Consider the following 20,232-nt stretch of genomic DNA (forward strand, 5'->3'; position numbering starts at 1 on the left):
CAATTATTTGTGATCGTCATTTTTTTTCTGTTTTCCGTCGTTCCTTTAGTTGCTCTAAATTACATACCTCTGTGAATTATTTGTGAGTTGCTTGGGAAACCCAGACGATTTCTGTAGATTTTGATTGTGATGTCTGGTATTCCTAGCGCTTCTATGGCGGATTCTCTCACATGGAAAAATCTAATTCCATGCTTATTCAGCGTAGAAAATTGTTTGACTTTTTGTCGCAAATATGAAATACTACCAAACGAGGAAAGGTGCAAAGGTGTGGTGGTGCAAAGTGTGTGAAACTTCGTAAGAGGAGTTTCGATGCTGAAATGCCGTTACAATTTCATTGCGGACAGTGCGGAAAACGAACGAGTATCAGAAAGAATACCTAGTTCGACTCTTCCAAATTATCCATCCAGACCAGCGTAATTCTTCTATCTTGCTGGATTCATACTACACCTTGCAAGCAACAGCGTTGGAAACCGACTTATCTGCTAATACCGTGTGTGACTATTTCGGGTTTTGCAGACAGCTTTGTTATGTGGCAGTGACAAATGACAGTGTACCAATTGGTGATCTGAGTAAAGTTGTAGAAGTGGACGAATCACGTATAGCTAGAAGGCAGAACCAGAGAGGAAGACCGTCAAAGAGTGAAATCGATCATATTTGGGTATTCGGTGGAATAGAAAGAGAGTCCCGGAAGTGTTTCGTTGTGAGAGTACTGACCAGAGACAAGGTCACTTTAATTGTTCTGGTAAAGCACTTCATACAGCCTGGTACCAAAGTCATTACAGACGGGTTTCAGTCCTACAAGACTCTGAAAGCTGAAGGATCCGACCACGAGTTTGTGAACCACTTTGTAGAGTTCGTGTCTTGGGATGATTCTAGTGTGCACACGCAGAACATCGAGCGGCTATGGAAGTATGTGAAGTCTTCCATTAAAAGAGAAGGGTGTCCAGGAGAAAGAGACGAACTGTACTTATTTCAGTACCTCTATTCCCACAACTTGCATTTGCAGGGAAAAGTTAACATATGTGGCACACTGCCAATATTCTTGCGTGATATTGGCAGAGTGTACCCAGGCTATGTTAAAAAGGGAATTGCTCTGTAGAGTTCACATCACATGGACTTTCACATGACAACACCGACGACGAGTATGGTAAGTCGTCTCCTTTGTAATTACCAGAGTGCACTTTCCCATGGTGGTCTGGGGGGAAATGGTTGGAAAATGACCAAATTATTACAAATACTTGTAATTACGCTCTTCTTTTGTCGTTGCTCTAGTGACCACTATAAACATACTCATAACGCCCGCCACCAGAGGCGCATGATCGATTTACAATCGCAAGTTCGATATGTATCGTTTGGACATCGCTACTCCGATAGGCAATCATTCTAGGAAATTACCAATTTTGCTGTAAATATGCGAAGTAACGAAGAATTTTTTTACAGTTTCATTGTGCAGTGTCGATGGTATGAGGACAAACTATCATTTCCTCACCACTGTGCGATAGCATTAGATACCATTATCTGCAGAAGAAGAATAACTTTTGTACAGTACTGCAAGATAAAGTCCGCACCTGGATGGATTCGCTAGAAAGTTTGGTTGACTCTGAAGAGTAGCTAAAAATACAGCAGCCCATGTTTCTCACCTATGAATATGTATTACTACTGTTCAGCATGCTGTTTCATCGAAATGTCATGTAGTCGCTGCTGTGTGACAGTGTAAGATAGGATAATCAATAGCAGTAGACAAATATTATCTACTGAAAGATCTCCCGATTCCCTTGCAGAGGGGTCTCTAATATGTTCGGCTGACTTTGATACTGCTTTCATTCGAACTAAGAATAGTTTTTACAAGTACTGCAGACGGTTTAGTTCTGAGAATAACGCTATTTACTTTTATAAACATTAATATATTCTCGTTGACAAACGCACTTTACCACTAAATTAGATCATCGCTGGTATGGTATCGTGTTTGTTTTGTATTTCTATACGACAAAAGTTACGTATTTTGATGAATAATACGGATAATTCTTGGTTTCCTTAATCTGTTGTACAAAAGTCGATCTCAAATCGTCGACTAACATGAAAGAAAGACTGCTAAAATATAAGCTAATTGTATTTTAAGGAGTAATACAGACAGTTTATATTTGGAAATACTTAATTTGAGGGTCAATTTAGTCTAGCAGGATGCGGTAGAGTAATCGAATTATTTCTGTTGAAAATTGCTGCTTATTCTGAAATGTATATCATATTTTTCTCTGACCATGCTAGATGTGTTTACATCCTATAATAGAACACTGCAACGTTATCCTTTTGCGTTATAAAAGTTTGTAGCTTAATGATACAGCGCATTAAAGATCTTGTCAACGATGGTGATCGTTGCCCCTAAAATAATGGTTGGTCAAGTTAGTTTTTGCATATAGTTTCTTACAGGCTAGCATTAACTGTCATGTGCTTTTTACAGTTATATAATCATTTAGATATACACTGAAGAGCCAAAGAAACTGGTACACGTGCCTAATATCGTGTAGGGCCCCCACGAGTACTTAGAAGTGGCACAGCATGACGTGGCATGGACATGACTAGTGACTGAAGTAGTGCTGGAGGGAACTGACACCATGAATCCTGCATAGGTGTCCATTAAGCCATAAGAGTACGAGGGGGTGGAAATCTCTTCTGAACAGCACATTGCAAGGCATCCCAGATATGCTCAATAATGTTCTTGTCTGGGGAGTCTGGTGGCCAGCGGAAGTAGTACAACAAAGGGAGCACCACCACAAGTTGCATTATTGCCAAATTTATTCAAAATGGTGGATCCAAGATGGCTGCAATAGATATGGCAATGAACGCAATGACATCATGGTGGGAAGCTCAAATTTTGGCGGGAAGATAGGTCAATTGGGCTACTTCCACTAACCTACCCCCCCTCCACTCCCCTCACCCAGGAAATGGCGGTAAGTTCAAATTCCATCAGGACAATGCAATCCACGACAGCTACCTCCACTAACCTAAGAAAATGGCGGGAAAATAGGTCACTTGGGCTACCTCCACTAACCTAAGTTATCTGACCACCACCTCTTCCTAGGAATTTGTGGCAAAAGGACTCAGCCCACAATGGAGAGGACGGACATAAGTCTTTATTTTGCAGACAGTCTTTATTTAAGGAGAGATGGAAGGCAAGTTTTATCCCTATTCTGCCAATGCTATTGTACCCTTTGAATAGGTACACTTTTCAAAAGAACTGTAAGCGATAAAACAATGAAATTTTTCCTGCATATATATAACATATATGCCTCAATTTAAAAGTAAAATGAACATAATACCTCTTATGGTTTTGAAGGGAAAAAGTTTAATCTTTCACTAGTAAATTTAACTTTTTTGTACATTAATTATTACAAAGCCGTTTCTGATTGTTTGGTGGTTCTCAATTTACTTGTAATAACTTATTACCATCTGCAGTACAAATCGACCAAATTTTATAATTCTAACCCCGTTAGTTTATAAAATAATAGTACCTGAAAGTAAAAAAAATGTAGTTTTGAGAAAAATCCATTTAAAGTTTAATATTGCAATACTAGCATAGTTATTGATGAGAATTACTTACCACTAATATTTTCCTGCACCATACTGAGCATCATCTGAATCATACTGATCTTCTTTTGTTCTCTTGGTCCCTCTTCTTTTCTGTCTGACTTCTTTTGTGCATTTGAAATTAGTGGTACCTACTTTGTAGATTCTCCCTTTGTCTATCTGCACCAAGGATTTTGCAGTATTTCCACTAGATTTTATGCCCAATAAACATCAAGTTATCTAATTATGCCGTCATTGAAGCATAAAATAGCTTCATAAACTCTAAATTTGAGGGTTGTAAACTGAACAAATACAGTAACTGGTTCCAAATGACAAAATTCACACATTCATTTAAATTTTGAATTTTGCCTTGAAGACATTTTTCAACAAGGTATCTTTACAAAGGTCTTTAAATGTGGGTTTAATTTCATTCGTTACTGATGCACTGGATGTTCATTTGTGGAAAGCTTATGGAAAAAGATAGCCCATACAGCTTTTTCATGTTTTCTAAATTTCCTACATTTCTTCTTATGTCCAAGCCATAATAATTCCGTAATCTATCTATTTCAACATTTGTTAGGCAACGTTTACCAACCATCTTCTTACCATCTTCCAATACTATTTTTGACTTTTCTTTCAATAATCTTCTCGACTTGGACCGCATTCTCTTCTGGATATGCAATCTAATTTAGAAATTGTGACATTAGGACCATAGGGTTGTTCTGCACATACCCAGTCATAAGCCTTGCTGTCACCATACCCTAAATACTGTGTGTATCTGACACCTCTGTTTGCCACTGGGCGATTAAAAAGCTTGAGAACTCCTGCTACTTCCATCCCACCACTTGGACCAGTATAATTCATCTGGCAGTTATGTTCATGCTCTTTTTCAGTTCCACTGCCACAAGTCTTGCAGTACTTGCTTAGATTCTCTACATCAATTACCTTGCCAGTATCAAATGATGTAGCTGTCATGACACCATTTAGAGAAGTGTGTCCACATTTCTGCCAGCTGCCATTAAAACATGCACAAATATCACCATTGTCAACGTCATCACTTTCCTTGAGTGCTTCTTCAGCTGCTTCCTTCATTGAGATGTTACAAACTTCAGCAACAGCAGTACCAATAACATTATTGTAAGTCATAAATTTTGCAGTAGGATTTGGAATGTCAGGTAATGCACATAAGAGTTTGCCTGTCTATCCCTTTACCAATTGATCTGAGACTATAAACTAGCCTTATGTTGTTCTCATATAAATTATTATTTGCCATTTTGGATGTCATTGTTGTAGCAACTGCACCACATTTTGTACAGCTCAATGTCAGGTTTGACACAATCCCTTTACAAAGACACTGCTTCTCACCCAAAGATAAGTCACCACCGCATATTCTGCACACAGTATTTTTGGAAATAAAATCACAGAGCATGCTAAGTTCATCATGATATTTCCAAACGAATGTACGTCTCCACAAGCTGACTGGGAGGAAATGCCTTGAAGACACAGCAGTTTCCTTCTTGATGTGCTGATGTTATTTATGTCTAACGTTCCTGGGTCCTTTAACCCACTAACCTCATTTACCTTTACGCATTTATTTCCTCTGAATTTTAATTTAGGCGAGAATTTCTTTATTCGCCGCGTTTTTTATGAAAACAAAAGGAACCAAAGAAAATACAAATCAAAACGTACTTCATTCACAACAAACGTCACTAAGTACAATCATTAATGGTCGAAAACAATAACAAACACGATCGGAAAAACGAGAATCGATAGTAGATAAAAGGTAGGAAACACTGAAACGATAAAACAATAGAAGCATGAAATAATATACAGGGAGTAAAAGAATGCTGTGCATTATCTCTCCATGGCGCAAAAAGGAAGGTGCGCTATGTAAATGTCAGATGCCACAGAGCGTCAGGAAAACCATCAGATCTCACGAAAAAAATGTCAAATTTATATAAAACAGAAACTGTTTCACGCAGAAAAGACCAGGCACTTAAAATATGCTAAAAACTAAAAATCGAATTTTTGAAGTCCACTTGTCTTCCGTCTTCCCTTAAACAATAAAAGGCTGTAGCTCCATCCAGTGTCACCATCATGAGGTCCAGAGTCCAACTGAGCTAGTACACAGACTACCACCAGAGTGGGCGTTCATCCCATGGTTGTCTGGGAAAAATGGCGGGAAAATGACTCAGCTTGTGCTGGGCTGCTGGGGAGAGAAAGGAGTGTACTTTATTTATTTTGGAACAATTTATTTAGGGTCTGATTTCACGCAATTTATTACACTGATACAAAGTATACTCTGTAACTTGTTTGGGTTCGAAATTCACAGCCTAGAGACTTGCAAATTGCTCTTAAATCACCAAAATAATGTAGTACACTGATGTACAGACACGCAAACAACTCGTAAATTGTGAAAATAATGCTCTGGAAACATGCTTGCTAACTGTAACTGTCGAAATAATGTATCAAACAGCCTACAAAACTGCAAACTACTCATAAATCACCAAAATAATGCAGTTCACCCATGTGCAGACACATTCACTAATTATAAACTCTCGAAATAATGCTTAAAATTTATTTAGGGACGAATTTCACATACTTTATTTATTACACTGATGCAAAACACTCACCTTGGCGCCCTTGAGGTCGCAGTAAGTAGTCTACAGACGTGCAAGCTACTCGTAAATCACCGAAATAATGTAGTACACTGATGTGCAGAGAAGGAAACAACTCTTAAATTGTCAAAATAATGCATGTAAAAGACCCTGCAAACAAGCCTGCTAATCGTTAACTGTCGAAATCATGCGTTGCACAGCCTACAGACCTGTTCACAAAATAATGGGACGAGACACGAAAACAACTGGTAAATTACAGAAATAAAGCATTTATAACACTCTGCCAACACGCTCACAGTGCTTAAATAGCCGAAAATAATGTACTGCATTAACACACAGTGCACGTAAACGAACTATAGTCAACTGTAACATATTCGTGAACTGCTCCCCTACAAAACTACAAGGTGCACACGCTGGGCGGCGCGCTCACGCCGGTCCCATATGCGAGACACCACCAGGTGTGCGTGTTTACCATTGCTGGCGCTATACCCCTCTGCCTATGGATACTGACATCACAGGTTGTACTATAGAAATCTGTCCCAGAATAACGTTGACTGCTTTCTCCGTAGAGATCCTAACGGGACATTCAAGCTGTGTATAGCTGTACACGCATGCTTACCTGCCCAGCATGGCTGCCGCATCACTGTAAAATGCGTGTGTGGCGACTCATCATCTAAAACGTTTTCAGTGTTATTTGGAGCCTAATGCTCAAGCCGAACCTATCACACATCCCCTACTACTAAGTATAATACTTCGTCAATAACTGATTGCTGGCAATATGAAATAACACTGACCATAAATCAACGATGGGTGGACATGTCTCATATGTTTTCTTGTGAATGACACCACTGTATCTTAGAAAGAGAGCCGTAATCGTCTGACAAACCGCCAGATGTTAATAAACACAACCATATTACCATTACAAGCGGTCTCAGTTCGACAGGTGCATACAAGTATCCATGTTAAAAGCTATATGGCTTTATAAATCTACTTATGTCATTAGCGATAGTATCAGACCAACAGTGCAGTTACACGTTGCCAATGGTGCAACCTTGTGACAATATTACAACTCCCTCACACCACCACCGCTAGATATTTCTCTAGTATTTGTAACGCATTCTGTGTTGATGCCATGTCAGACGTTCAGTGATATATCGACTGGTTGTAGGCGATGGTTGATTGAGAAGTAGATGGTGTGCTGATTGAGGTCATAAGAAATGTACACTAGCTTTTCAGATCTCTAGTGCTACACTTTCGGTGGAAATGCCATCTGGGATTTGGAATCAAGTCTTTTCATTCAATCAAAATCTGCATTGGATCATATGGAGAATTCCTTAAATGGTTACAGCCACTAGTGAATCATATTTCTGGCACTCTCAGATCTCGAAATGAGTCACCTTTCTCGAAACTATGTGTTACAGTAAAATTACAATGTGGTTTCAGGTAGTCCCTATGCATCTTGCAACTGCCCCTTAGACTCTGCACTACCATCCCTGCGTCTTTGTGCATGTGATCGTTCCATTGTAAGTTGGAACTGAGTAGAAGTCACAGAAAGCTATATCTACCACTTTCTGCAGCCCATGTAGAAACAAGCTAAGCTGAGTTACTGTGACAGGACTGTGTTTTGACCATTCGACGAAAACGAGAACTGGGAGGACGACAATTTTGCTACTGCACTGTGGTGCGCCCGAAACTACATACTAGTACTACAGATCCGCGTCCCTCAGGGCTCATTCATGTCTATCATCCCAACATGCTATCTTCATTATTCTGTACCATTCAACAGAGAAAAATTATGAACGATAAAAGCTCCACTAACTTCATCCAATAAAGAGATTTTTACCGCATCTCATTCCTCCAATAATCGAAAACAAATGGTGCATGCATGGAGCACATGTGATGATCCTGTTAAATATACAGGTATTGATCAACTGCACAGACCAGTTTAAAGTTTCATCACCTGTACTATAGGAGGATGATCGTATCCCACAGACTATACCGTAAGTTGCAAGAGACGCTCCATCTGACACTGTGACGTAGTTTAAAACATTCTTTTTTCCTGCTGTAACACGCTTTGTACACTCCCAAACATTTTGTTTCCCTGCCACAACTTCGAGGTCTGTGTCAGTTGCCAAACTGACATTAACACGTTCTGATCCATTGCCTCTCGCAGAAAACTAGACGTCGCACAGTGTAAATCATGTTGTTACTGCTGCTGCCATAACACACCACACACACTGGATGATTTTAAATAAAAGACAGTAAGAACATAAGGAAACTGGAAGAGTTAGGCGGCGTTGTGGAGAGTTTCCAAAGGTCTGAAGGTGACTGACGACCTCTACATTTAAACTCATCTATCACAGTGACAGAATAGCGGTTGGCTGTGTGTTGCGTTTTGACTGATTCCCCATATTGCAGTCATATATGCGATCACTGTTTTGGTGCTAGCCATCCCAAGAAGGTGTTGCCCCTCCACCAAAACTCTTTGTCCAACTCAAGCAAGTGTTGTCGGTCAGTCATTACGTGGTAACCAACAGTATGCCAGTGGACAGATGGGACAGGAAAGACACCGTCGATGTACTCTAATAATAAGCATCACAGTTGATAGCGCAAACAATTTTAGCAATTTTACAGTAATTTCAACACCGACCAATGATGTGACAGCATGTTTCCCAATTTCAGTATAATATCTGAACCGCCCCTTCTCTACTTTGCGAGTATCGTTACGAATGTAGACAGGTGACTGTGCAGTATGTCCATTCATTGTTAATTCTCGAACACACACATCAAAGTATACCAGACAGTGCTCTACATGTTTCTAACACCTCGACGACAGTGCTTAATTTACACTATATCTCTTTGCTGATGGGAGTCACAGAGCATTCTCACAGTCTTAGGATAAAATTAGAGACTGAAAGACCTCATCACACAGTCTTCGACCAGGCCACCCTGCAGCACCATTACTGATTTAATCTGCAGATGACCAGAACAAAACCACTACGTTCTGTATCTCGTGAATGAATGGAGCTTGCAGAGTTCTCGCCTGTCCAAGTGCACAAAATTTCTCCAGACGCGCCCATGTCGAGGAGGTTAGCACCACTCAGATTTGAAAATGTTGTGATGTAACAGCAGACGGTTAAGAAGAACAAGAAACGGGTGATTTTTATGCATGATGGAACTCCAGATGGATGGAGTTCGAAGCATTTTACGTAAATCAACTATTCTATCAATTTTAAAGTGTTGTTCTAGTATCTGGGGTCAGTACCAGGAGGGTACTGGTAAGAGAGAACATAAACACACGCACTCCTAAGGCTACACAGTTCTGCACTTAAAACAGTTAGATGGCTTCAGTTTCCGACCTATCAATCATGTGGAATGTAGCGCTATTAATATTCCAGTGTAAGAAATTTATCTCCAGCGCATGACATACATCCTTCTTGCATGTTTCTCTACGATAAACAATGCTAACAAACTGTAAAACGAAAAAACTGCTTCCTTAAAACATTGGCTCAGTGTGATACGTGCACAATATAGCTCTCCTGAGATGTATAGCGTCCACTGTTCACATCCTATCATGGTTCAGAAAGTATACTATGCTCGCATCAGTCCTATATAAAATCATCGTGAGTAACGGAGAACACCTCCTACAAGGAAACAGATAAATGCATAGCAGCGGTGTCTGACATATGAAATTACGCGTCACTGCCACTAACTCTGTAAGTGTGACATCTGTCAAGCAGATGTATACATGGGGATTGCAGTGTCTCACAAACCCCCTTCGCTAAATTAGAATAATCTTAGTTGTGAAACTGAAGTCTCGACTTTAGACCCAAGATGCAACAAGGGAATGGAGTACACTGCATAAATCTTCGTTCGTTTAGAGGAATGTGTCGAAACAGGATGGTCACGTTTCATCACACATGAGATGGAAGTCCTCTGATGACGGAGAGGTTTGCTTTTAACGATCGCAAATAGACAGTGCTCTAAGTCAAATACAGAACACGTGGTTGTATACGAGTCGAACGCAGGTTGTGTCATGCTACTGATGTATCCTGACAGAACAGCAGAAAAAATGTTGAAATGATCTGCGCCAACATCTCCCTCCCTCTCAAGAATGCATCATCAGTCTGCCATTAAATCGTACCTTATTACAGATCCATCTCAGTCTATCAACCCAACCACTCTCTGTTATCCTATAACGCAGATGCATCTAAGTTTAGGAGGCAGAATGTTCTCTGTTTTCGTTAAAAGCGTCAACTACAGTAGTCAATTCGCATGTATCACTGTAACAATAGACATACTCTTTCCCTGGTTCCCTTCGCTTCCATATCGATGTTTTCTCGGATTCCTCTTGCTGTCGCATAATTATCTCCATGTACAAGAATTGTTCTGCGCCAGCCAGAAGACACGCAATTTCTTCCTCAATTTCCCCGCATTTCAAGGTATTTTCCCTCATATTTACCATCATTTTTCCCAATTCTAGCAATTTTTTGTGTCACTTCTACCCACGTGATCATGATATAACCTCTCGATCCCTGTTCTAAAACTGCCTGTAAATGTAGTACAGTTGCCAACACCTAACGCAAATTCACTATTTTTTTCTGATTGGGAGGTGCAATACAGCACTATACTCGATTGCATCCAGTCACCTCCACCCACATATTCCACATTTACAGTGCGTTTGCTCTGTTTTCTGTATGTCTGTATGTGCATGTCTGGCTTCACAGTATATGTACGAGTGCCTCACGGCCGACAGTTGTACAAATGATAGAAAAGAGACTATTTTGTGTGGCGCAGGATACAAATTGTATATTTACTATATTGACAAGGTAAACTGTGATATATTTCTGGGTTGGAAATCGGTTTCATGCTCTAATATTCAAGATCCTGTCCTCAGTGAGAGAGCATTGCAGTTGAGTAAGAGCCTTTGCATATTTGATGATGTGTAGGTCACTTTGCAAGGTTTAATTGTTGGTGCAGTGTGGGGATGTGTGCAAAATAGATTTTTGCCCCTGAAAGCCTCATTTGCAGTAAGAAAAATAAAGGCAGACGGTGCTGCCACACCAGCGGCATTAGTAATTCAGGGATTAATTCAATAGGAGCCAATCATAATGTTCCATTCATTCACAAGATATCATTTGTTCCGAGACATAGGTGCCTCTACATAGTGGTGAGAATGTTTGTGTTTCGGAGATGTTTGCTGAAAGCAGGACTTAACGATTTCCAGGAAGGGTAACGTGATGGACAGGGTGTCATGTCAGGATCATCAGGATGAATGCATTCGGCGTTATTCTGCTCTATTTTTTGTAAATAGGTTATACTAGGACAAGAATTTCCATGTAGATGAGAAGAGACACCACGAAAGCTCTTACGAAAGTGATCATTAACTATTTCTGCAGAACTTCACAATTTCTGGGATGTAGACTTGGTTCTTATTTTACATAGCCATGTGATTTCTATAAGACACTGAGAACCTTTTAGATGGTGAGTCGCCACACACGCATTTGACGGTGATGTGGGAGCCATGCTGGGTAGGTAAGGACACGTGTATGGCTATACACAGCTTGCATGTCCCGTTAGGATCGCTAGGGACAAAGCAGTCGATGTTATTCTGGAACTGATTTCTATAGCGCAACCTGTGATGTTAGTATCCATAGGTGGAGGGGTATTGCACCAGTAACAGTAAACACACATGCCCAGAGGCATCTCACATATGGGACTGGCGTGATAGCGCCGTCTGGCATGAATGCCTTGGAGTTCTGTTTGGGTTTGTTTTGGTGGAGGAGACAAGACAACAAGGTCATTGGTCTCATCGATTTGGATGGGGAAGGAAGTTGGTCATGCGCTTTCAAAGGAACCATCCTGGCATTTGCCTGAAGCAATTTAGGGAAATCACAGAAAACCTAAATCAGGATGGCCAGACACGGGGTTGAACCATGGTCCTCCAGAATGTGAGCCCAGTTTGCTACCCACAGTGCCACCTCACTCGATTGAGTTCGCTGATATGTCACGGTTGACTATAATTCGAAAGCATGTTTTGCGTGCACTGAGTGTTTGTGCAGTACATTATTTTCGGCTGTTTAAGCGTTGTGAGCATGTTGGCAGAGTGTTATATATGCATTATTTCGGTATTTACGAGTTGTTTTCGTGTCTTTTCACATTATTTTGTGAATAGATCTGTAGGCTGTAGGTGAAATCCGTCCCTAAATAAATTGTATGCATTATGTTGAGATTTTAGAAATAGTGAGCATTTCAGCACATCAGTGAACTTCATTATTTCGGTAATTTAAGAGTAGTTTACAGTTCTGTAGGCTGCTCAATGGATTATTTCAACAGTTTACAATTAGCAAGCGAGTTTGCAAAGTATTATACATACATTATTTTTACAATTTATGAGTTTTATGTGTGTCTGTACATCAGTATACCGCACTATTTCGGTGATTTACTAGTAGTTTGCAGGTCTGCAGGCTGTGAATTGTGACTCCAAGTACGTCACAGAGTGCGTTTCGTATCGTTGTAATAAATAAACTACGTGAAATCCCACCCTACCTAAATTGTTCAAAAATAAATAAAGTATATTCCTTTCTCTCTCCAGCAGCCCAGCACAGGCTGAGTCCTTTTCCCGCTTTTTATCCTCCCCAGACCGCCATCTTGGATTACATCAAGGAAGGGATGGAGTGCCATCTTGAGGCAGTACTGTGTACTGGTCAGTTGGACTCCTGACCTCATGGTGAAGACACTGGATGGAGCTACTGCCTCTTATCGGTTAAATAAAGACTACCTGCAGAATAAAGACTTACACCCATCCTATCCAACACAGGCTGAGTCCTTTTTCCACCAATTCCTAGGAAGAGGTGGCAGTTGGATGTCTTAGGTTATTGGAGATAGCCCAAGTGACCTATTTTCCCGGTATTTACTTAGGTTAGTGGGGTAGCCATGGTTTGTTGAATTTTACTAATGGAATTTGAACTTCCTGCCGGTTTCTGGGGGAGGGGAGGGGAGGAGGGAGGGCGGGGTTAGGTTAGCGGAGGTAGCCCAAGTGACCTATCTTCCTGTCGAAATTTGAACTTCCTGCCATGATGTCATTGCGACGTTGCCATATCTATCGCCGCCATATTGGATCCGCCATCTTGAATAATTTGACAACAACGCAATGTGGTGTGGAGATCTCTTTGTTCTATTACTTGCAGAAGTGTTTGAACACAGAATAGTGTTGCTGTAGCCACTATGTAGCAATTCTGGAGGTGTGGGGTTTCACATTGTCCTGTCGGAATTTGCCAGGTCCATTGGAATGCACAATGGATTGAATGGATGCAGACTATCAGACAGGATGCTGACGTAGGAGTCATCTGTCAAAATGGTATCTAGACGTATTAGGGGTCCCAACCACTCCAACTGCACACACCCCACACCATTACAGAGCATCCACCAGCTTGAACAGCTCCCCGCTGACGTGCAAGATCCATGTCTTCATGAATATGTCTCCATACCCATACACGACCATCCGCTTGATACAATTTGAAATGAGACTACTTTGCAAACAACATGTTTCCAGTCATCAACAGCACAATGTCGGTGTTGACAGGGCCAGGGGAGGTGCAAAGCTTGTTTCATGCAATCACCAAGGGTACATGAGTGGACCTTTTGCTCTGATACTCCACATCGATTATGTTTCGTTGAATGGTTCGCTCGCTGACAACTTGTCAGCAACCTGCGGAAGGGTTGTATTTCTGTCACGTTGAACGATTCTCTTCAATCGTCGTTGGCCCTGTTCTTCTTCCGGCTGCAGCAATGTCGGAGATTTGATGTTTTACCAGACTCATGATTTTCATGGTGTAAATCTACCACCGACCACCTTGAACGGCAATCGATGCCAGTGTTATACATATACGAGGATTTTTTAAGTAGTTGTGACCGTGAGATAACCTAATGGAAACAGAGCAATGAAACTGGGATTCCCTTCTGAAATACTCGAGCAGGGTATAAACAATAGTAAATGGTGGGTCAGGAACAGATGTTCTCCCAGGACAAAAGGAAGTTGTAACATTGCATATTAAAACAGATCACGAGCCTGATTAGGCATTCTTGTGTCAAGCAAAATGATGAAGCATAAGGCAGTGCTGAAGCTAACCTAATCTTCCTTGACCCATACACTAAATTCTTTCCATGTAGATAAATGTGCTACTAACTAATAAGTGAGATAAGCAAATGTCCAGTGTGATAGTATACAGCAACACATGCCTCTCAAGAACATGTACCTTAAATGAACTAGGTGCAACAGTTTATAAAACAAAAATACCGACACACATGAAACTAGTAGCAATATTGAACAGGGAAAAGCTTGAAATGATTCTGAATTTAAATCAGGTGTTCGGCTAATGCTCATACTCAGTTACTTCACTGCTTATTACAGTGTCTCTATGCGTGTTCAGTAACCAATTTGCATTAGAATAGATAACACAGTAAGTAATTCTTTCTGAAACTCGGTTTGAGGATACAAAACAGAATGTAAATCTAATACACTGTCTCTGAAGGAGCCTTTGCATTGCTTCATTAAATAACTAGGCTGGTACATACTCGTTAACAAAACTATACCAGTATGTATGAGAAAAGCTAAGTATTCTTATCATTAATCATTAGTTATCTAAAGCACAACAACCTATAACTCTTTAAATAACAAATGTCCTTGCACGAGCAGTCTTTTGAACTACTCAAAATTATAATTGGCTGTGCAAATGACAACACAACGTTAAATTCAAGTTCAGCCACTTTCTCATAATAGATTAGGACACCTGAAATTAAGTTCACTAGGATAGGAATACTATCCAGGTTTGTAACTTGGTATAATCACAGGTGTGAGATAGACTCTTTGGTAAGACCATCATTATATTAAAATTAATCAAATTTCACAAATACCTGGTCCATTTACCGAGTGCCAAATATAAAACAATTTAGTGGTAGGCTGGTGGCACTGGTGGAGCAATTTGCAGTGGATATTAAACTGGCGGCGATGCAGTCTTGGCAGTACTGTTGGTCTCGCCCTATTACTGATCTTCTTGGCGTAGAAATAAAACGTCTATAGGGCCAAAAACCATGCCACGGTAATGGTATCACCAAATACAGCATCAGAGGCCCATAAATAATGCTCTTAAACTCTTGTGGCCTCAGAACTCCAGGAATGCGAGCCACTATGATCCGCTGCTGCTAGCGAGGTGTTAACCACAGCACTGCTCATCCCAGACTCCTTATTCGTCAAGCGTCCAGCCATCCTGATTTAGGGTTTCCGTGCTTTCCCTAAATCACTCCAGGCAAATGCCGGGATGGCTCCTTTGAGAGGGCACGGCCGACTTCCTTCCACGTTCTTTCCTAATCCGATGAAACCGATGCCCTCGCTGTGTGGTTTCTTCCCCCAAACAACCAAACCCAACTCTTACTCGTCACAAAGGACGAGCTGCCACTTGCGCACTAACCACACCTTTTCCATTCCGCCAGGCTACTTCCGTAGTTGCGAGGCTTCCCCACATCTTTTGCACTTAACCCAACGTTTACTAATTATGGACCAAGTCATTTATAGTACATTACATAGCAATCATTTCCGTTGTTATTTAAATTCACAAGCATAATTTTAAACAACAATGTTCAAAAATTCACATAACTGTAACATGTATACATAGTCAAAGAATTTCCATGACAGATACAACAATATACATAAGCAATACTACAAAAAATTGAGATATAAATACATATACAGATACAATATAGGTCAAAAATAGATGTTACAGCGGTGCACTCGTGAACTGGTCGAACGGGAAAATCCCGCTTCATCGCTACCTCATAGATGCTGTGTCCCATCGCTCGGGCGCCGACTGCAACACCATGTTCAAACACACTTAAATCTTTATAATCTGTCATTGTAGGAGCAATAACCTATATGAGAACTGCGCCAGACATTTGTTGTCTTATATAGGCGTTGCCGACCGCAGTGCAGTATTCTACCTGTCTACATATCTCTGTATTTGAATACGCATGTCTATACCAGTTTCTTTGTCTCTTCAGTGTATTATTATTGTTTCAATTAATATGAGATCCCACGTTCATGGTTTTAGGCGTCAAGTGTAAATTACACGACCTTCTTTCTTTTGACGTATTTTGTGTTTTCATTTTGTATTGGGAACATTATAAGGCTTTTCTCGTGTACTAAGATAATATGTAATGTAAGTGATACAAGGCTTTAGACATCTCGTCATAAAGTATCATTTTCAGTATAGTTTGACGTGCTTAAATGTCATACAAATATAACATTGATGGTTAAACACATTACCACATGTAAGCTAAACATTTAACGCAACAGAAATATAGTATTAGCGTTCAGTAACATCGATAATATTTTTCTAGTGAATAACGTGATGCATTATCGTCTACCCCTTATGTCGGTGCTCGGTGAGGTAAAGCATTACTGAAAATCTCAACAAGTCAGGTGACAAGAAGTCTATCTACATCTACATCTACATCTACATCCATACTCCGCAAGCCACCTGACGGTGTGTGGCGGAGGGTACCCTGAGTACCTCTATCGGTTCTCCCTTCTATTCCAGTCTCGTATTGTACGTGGAAAGAAGGATTGTCGGTATGCTTCTGTGTGGGCTCTAATCTCTCTGATTTTATCCTCATGGTCTCTTCGCGAGATATACGTAGGAGGGAGCAATATACTGCTTGACTCTTCGGTGAAGGTATGTTCTCGAAACTTTAACAAAAGCCCGTACCGAGCTACTGAGCGTCTCTCCTGCAGAGTCTTCCACTGGAGTTTATCTATCATCTCCGTAACGCTTTCGCAATTACTAAATGATCCTGTAACGAAGCGCGCTGCTCTCCGTTGGATCTTCTCTATCTCTTCTATCAACCCTACCTGGTGCGGATCCCACACTGCTGAGCAGTATTCAAGCATTGGGCGAACAAGCGTACTGTAACCTACTTCCTTTGTTGTCGGATTGCATTTCCTTAGGATTCTTCCAATGAATCTCAGTCTGGCATCTGCTTTACCGACGATCAACTTTATATGATCATTCCATTTTAAATCACTCCTAATGAGTACTCCCAGATATCTTATGGAATTAACTGCTTCCAGTTGCTGACCTGCTATTTTGTAGCTAAATGATAAGGGACCTATCTTTCTATGTATTCGCATCACATTACACTTTATACAGGGACTACATTGTCTGAAGTAGGCCTAAAATCGAGATGCCAATATCATTACATATTTTGTTAATTACTACAGATACTTAAGAGATAGAAAGGTGTGCAATAATCAGACTATGCTTATTGACAAGTGTTGCTTAACTTGAAAGTTCGATCAGTGACGGCATCATGTGTATTTTGATAAATAATGCAGATTTGTTAAACAGTGAAATCCTGAAAATTACACCAACATTGTCAATATCTTTACATAGGGTAATAAATAGTGCAGTAAACTTAGATAAAATATTACTTTACTTGAGACCCTGTTGTCAAGTGGAAGGTAGAGAGAACAAACATGGTAATGTTTGTTTCGCCTGTAAAATACTGTATTATGATTGGTTGTTTCATTTTATTACCTGATAAAATACTGGTTTGAGACTGGAGGAGTGAGACATTATAAGCTAAAAAGAAACTAAACTCCTCCCAAACAGGCCATGCAGACCCAAAGGTACTGCCGCCGTGTCATCCTCATCCCACAGGCGTCACTGGATGCGGAAATGGAGGGGCATGTGGTCAGCACACCTCTCTCCCTGCGGTATGTCAGTTTCCGTGACCGGAGCCGCTACTTCTCAATCAAGCAGCTCCTCAGTTTGCCTCACAAGGGCGGAGTGCACCCCGCTTGCCAACATAACTCGGCGGACTGGATGGTCACCCATCCAAGTGCTAGACCAGCCCGACAGCGCTTAACTTCGGTGAGCTGACGGAAACCGGTGTTACCACTGCGTCAAGGCCGTTCACGAGACATTATAACATGACAAAAATAGGCATGGCCTAGGGAGGGAGGCCTGACCTCCTCTTGCCACCGATGGAGATGTGAGGATAAGCATAAGCAGACAACCTCATTCTAATTTTAAGTGATTTACAAGATGGGATTAGTACAGCTGGCATACTCAACGGATAAATAAGAACTAGCAGAGAGAGATCTTAAGTCGATGTATATCAGTCTATGTCAACCTTTGTCGCAATTCTGTAGCTCGGTGGCAGTAAGGTTGCACACATTGCATAAAATCACCATTTGGCCCTGATCATGGAAGGAGGACGTTCAGTTAATCAAAACATTAGAGAACCTAACATTTGAGGTCTGTATAAGATAATTACATTAATGCTGAAAGGCTACCACAGGTACCGTTTCATTACTTTGGCTTTTGATATAAATTTCTTGATAAAACCACTGCTTTCCTTTCTCGTACATCTATCTATCATACACTATGTGATCAAAAGTATCCGGACACCTGGCTGAAAATGATTTACAAGTTCGTGGCGCCCTCAATCGGTAATGCTGGAATTCAATATGGTGTTGGCCCACCCTTAACCTTGACGACAGTTTCCACTTTCGCAGGCATACGTTCAGTCAGGTGCTGGAAGGTTTCTTGGGGAATGACAGCCCATTTTTCACGGAGTGCTGCACTGAGGAGAGGCCTGGCACGAAGTCGGCGTTCCTAAACATCCCAAAGGTGTTATATAGGATTCAGGCCAGGACTCTATGCAGGTCAGTCAATACAGTGGTGTTATTGTCGTGTAACCACTCCGCCAGAGGCCGTGCTTTCTGAACAGGTGCTCGATCGTCCTGAAAAATGCAATCGCCATCCTCGAATTGCTCTTCAACATTGGGAAGCAATAAGGTGCTTAAAACATCAGTGTAGGCCACGATAAAACAACAGGAGGTGCAAGACCCCTCCATGAAAAACACGACCACACTGTAACACAATCGCCTCCGAATTTTACTTTTGGCGCTACACATGCTGGCAGATGACGTTCACCGGGCATTCGCCATACCCGTAACCTGCCATCGAGTTGCCACACTGTGTACCGTGATTCGTGACGCCACACAACGTTCTTCCACTGTTCAATCGTCCAGTGTTTACGCTCCTTACACCAGCATTTACCGGCGTGATGTGTGGCTTATGAGTAGTCGCTCGAGCATGAAATCCAAGTTTTCTCACCTCCCGCCTAACTGTCATAGTACTTGCAGTTGTTCCTGATGCAGTTTGGAATTCCTGTATGATGGTCTGGATGGATGTCGGCCTATTACGCATTACGGCCCTCTTCAACTGTCGGCGGTCTCCGTCTGTCAACAGACGAGGTCGGCCTGCACTCTTTTGTGCTGTACGTGTCCCTTCACGTTTCCACTTCACTATCACATCGGAAACAATGGACCTAAGGACATTTTGGAGTGTGTAAAACTCGCTTACAGACGTATGACAAGTGACACCCAATCACCCGCCCGTGTTCGAAATCTGTGAGTTCCGCGGAGAGCCTCATTCTGGTCTTTCACGATGTGAAATGACTATTGAGGTCGCTGATATCGAATACCTGGCAGTAGGTGGCAGCACAATGCACCTAATATGAAAAACGTATGTTTTTGGGGTGTCTGGATACTTTTCATCACATAGTGTATCAATAGTCTCTTGAGGAAGAATGGGGATAACTTGTTCAGTTACTAAACAATGCACGTTCTTCCCATTTCCCCTTATGTGTCCTCAGTTTATTAACGTGTAGATGGTATGGAGTTAGTCATAGGGTTGCATCCTTGCATGGGGCATCCATAAATGCATGTGTAACCTTATGTTCTTACCAACCTAGGTTCCTGGAGAAACTGCAAAGAGTTCAGGAATGTCTGGGATATAGAAGATACTGAAACGTGTTGTCATGTAGTTGGTCACAATAGTGGTTCATTTTGCCCCACCACAGTATAAAAATGAGTTAGTCAGTCACGAAACCGATTAATCCGTTTTCTTTCAAGTCTGTTAAGATAGGGAAAAGTTGCAAGGCCCACTAATTTTTATATTTCTGGTAAAATCAGTAGAGAGAGCAT

The sequence above is a fragment of the Schistocerca gregaria genome, chromosome 6 (assembly GCF_023897955.1).
Source record: "Schistocerca gregaria isolate iqSchGreg1 chromosome 6, iqSchGreg1.2, whole genome shotgun sequence".
NCBI classification, from domain to species: Eukaryota; Metazoa; Arthropoda; class Insecta; order Orthoptera; family Acrididae; genus Schistocerca; species Schistocerca gregaria.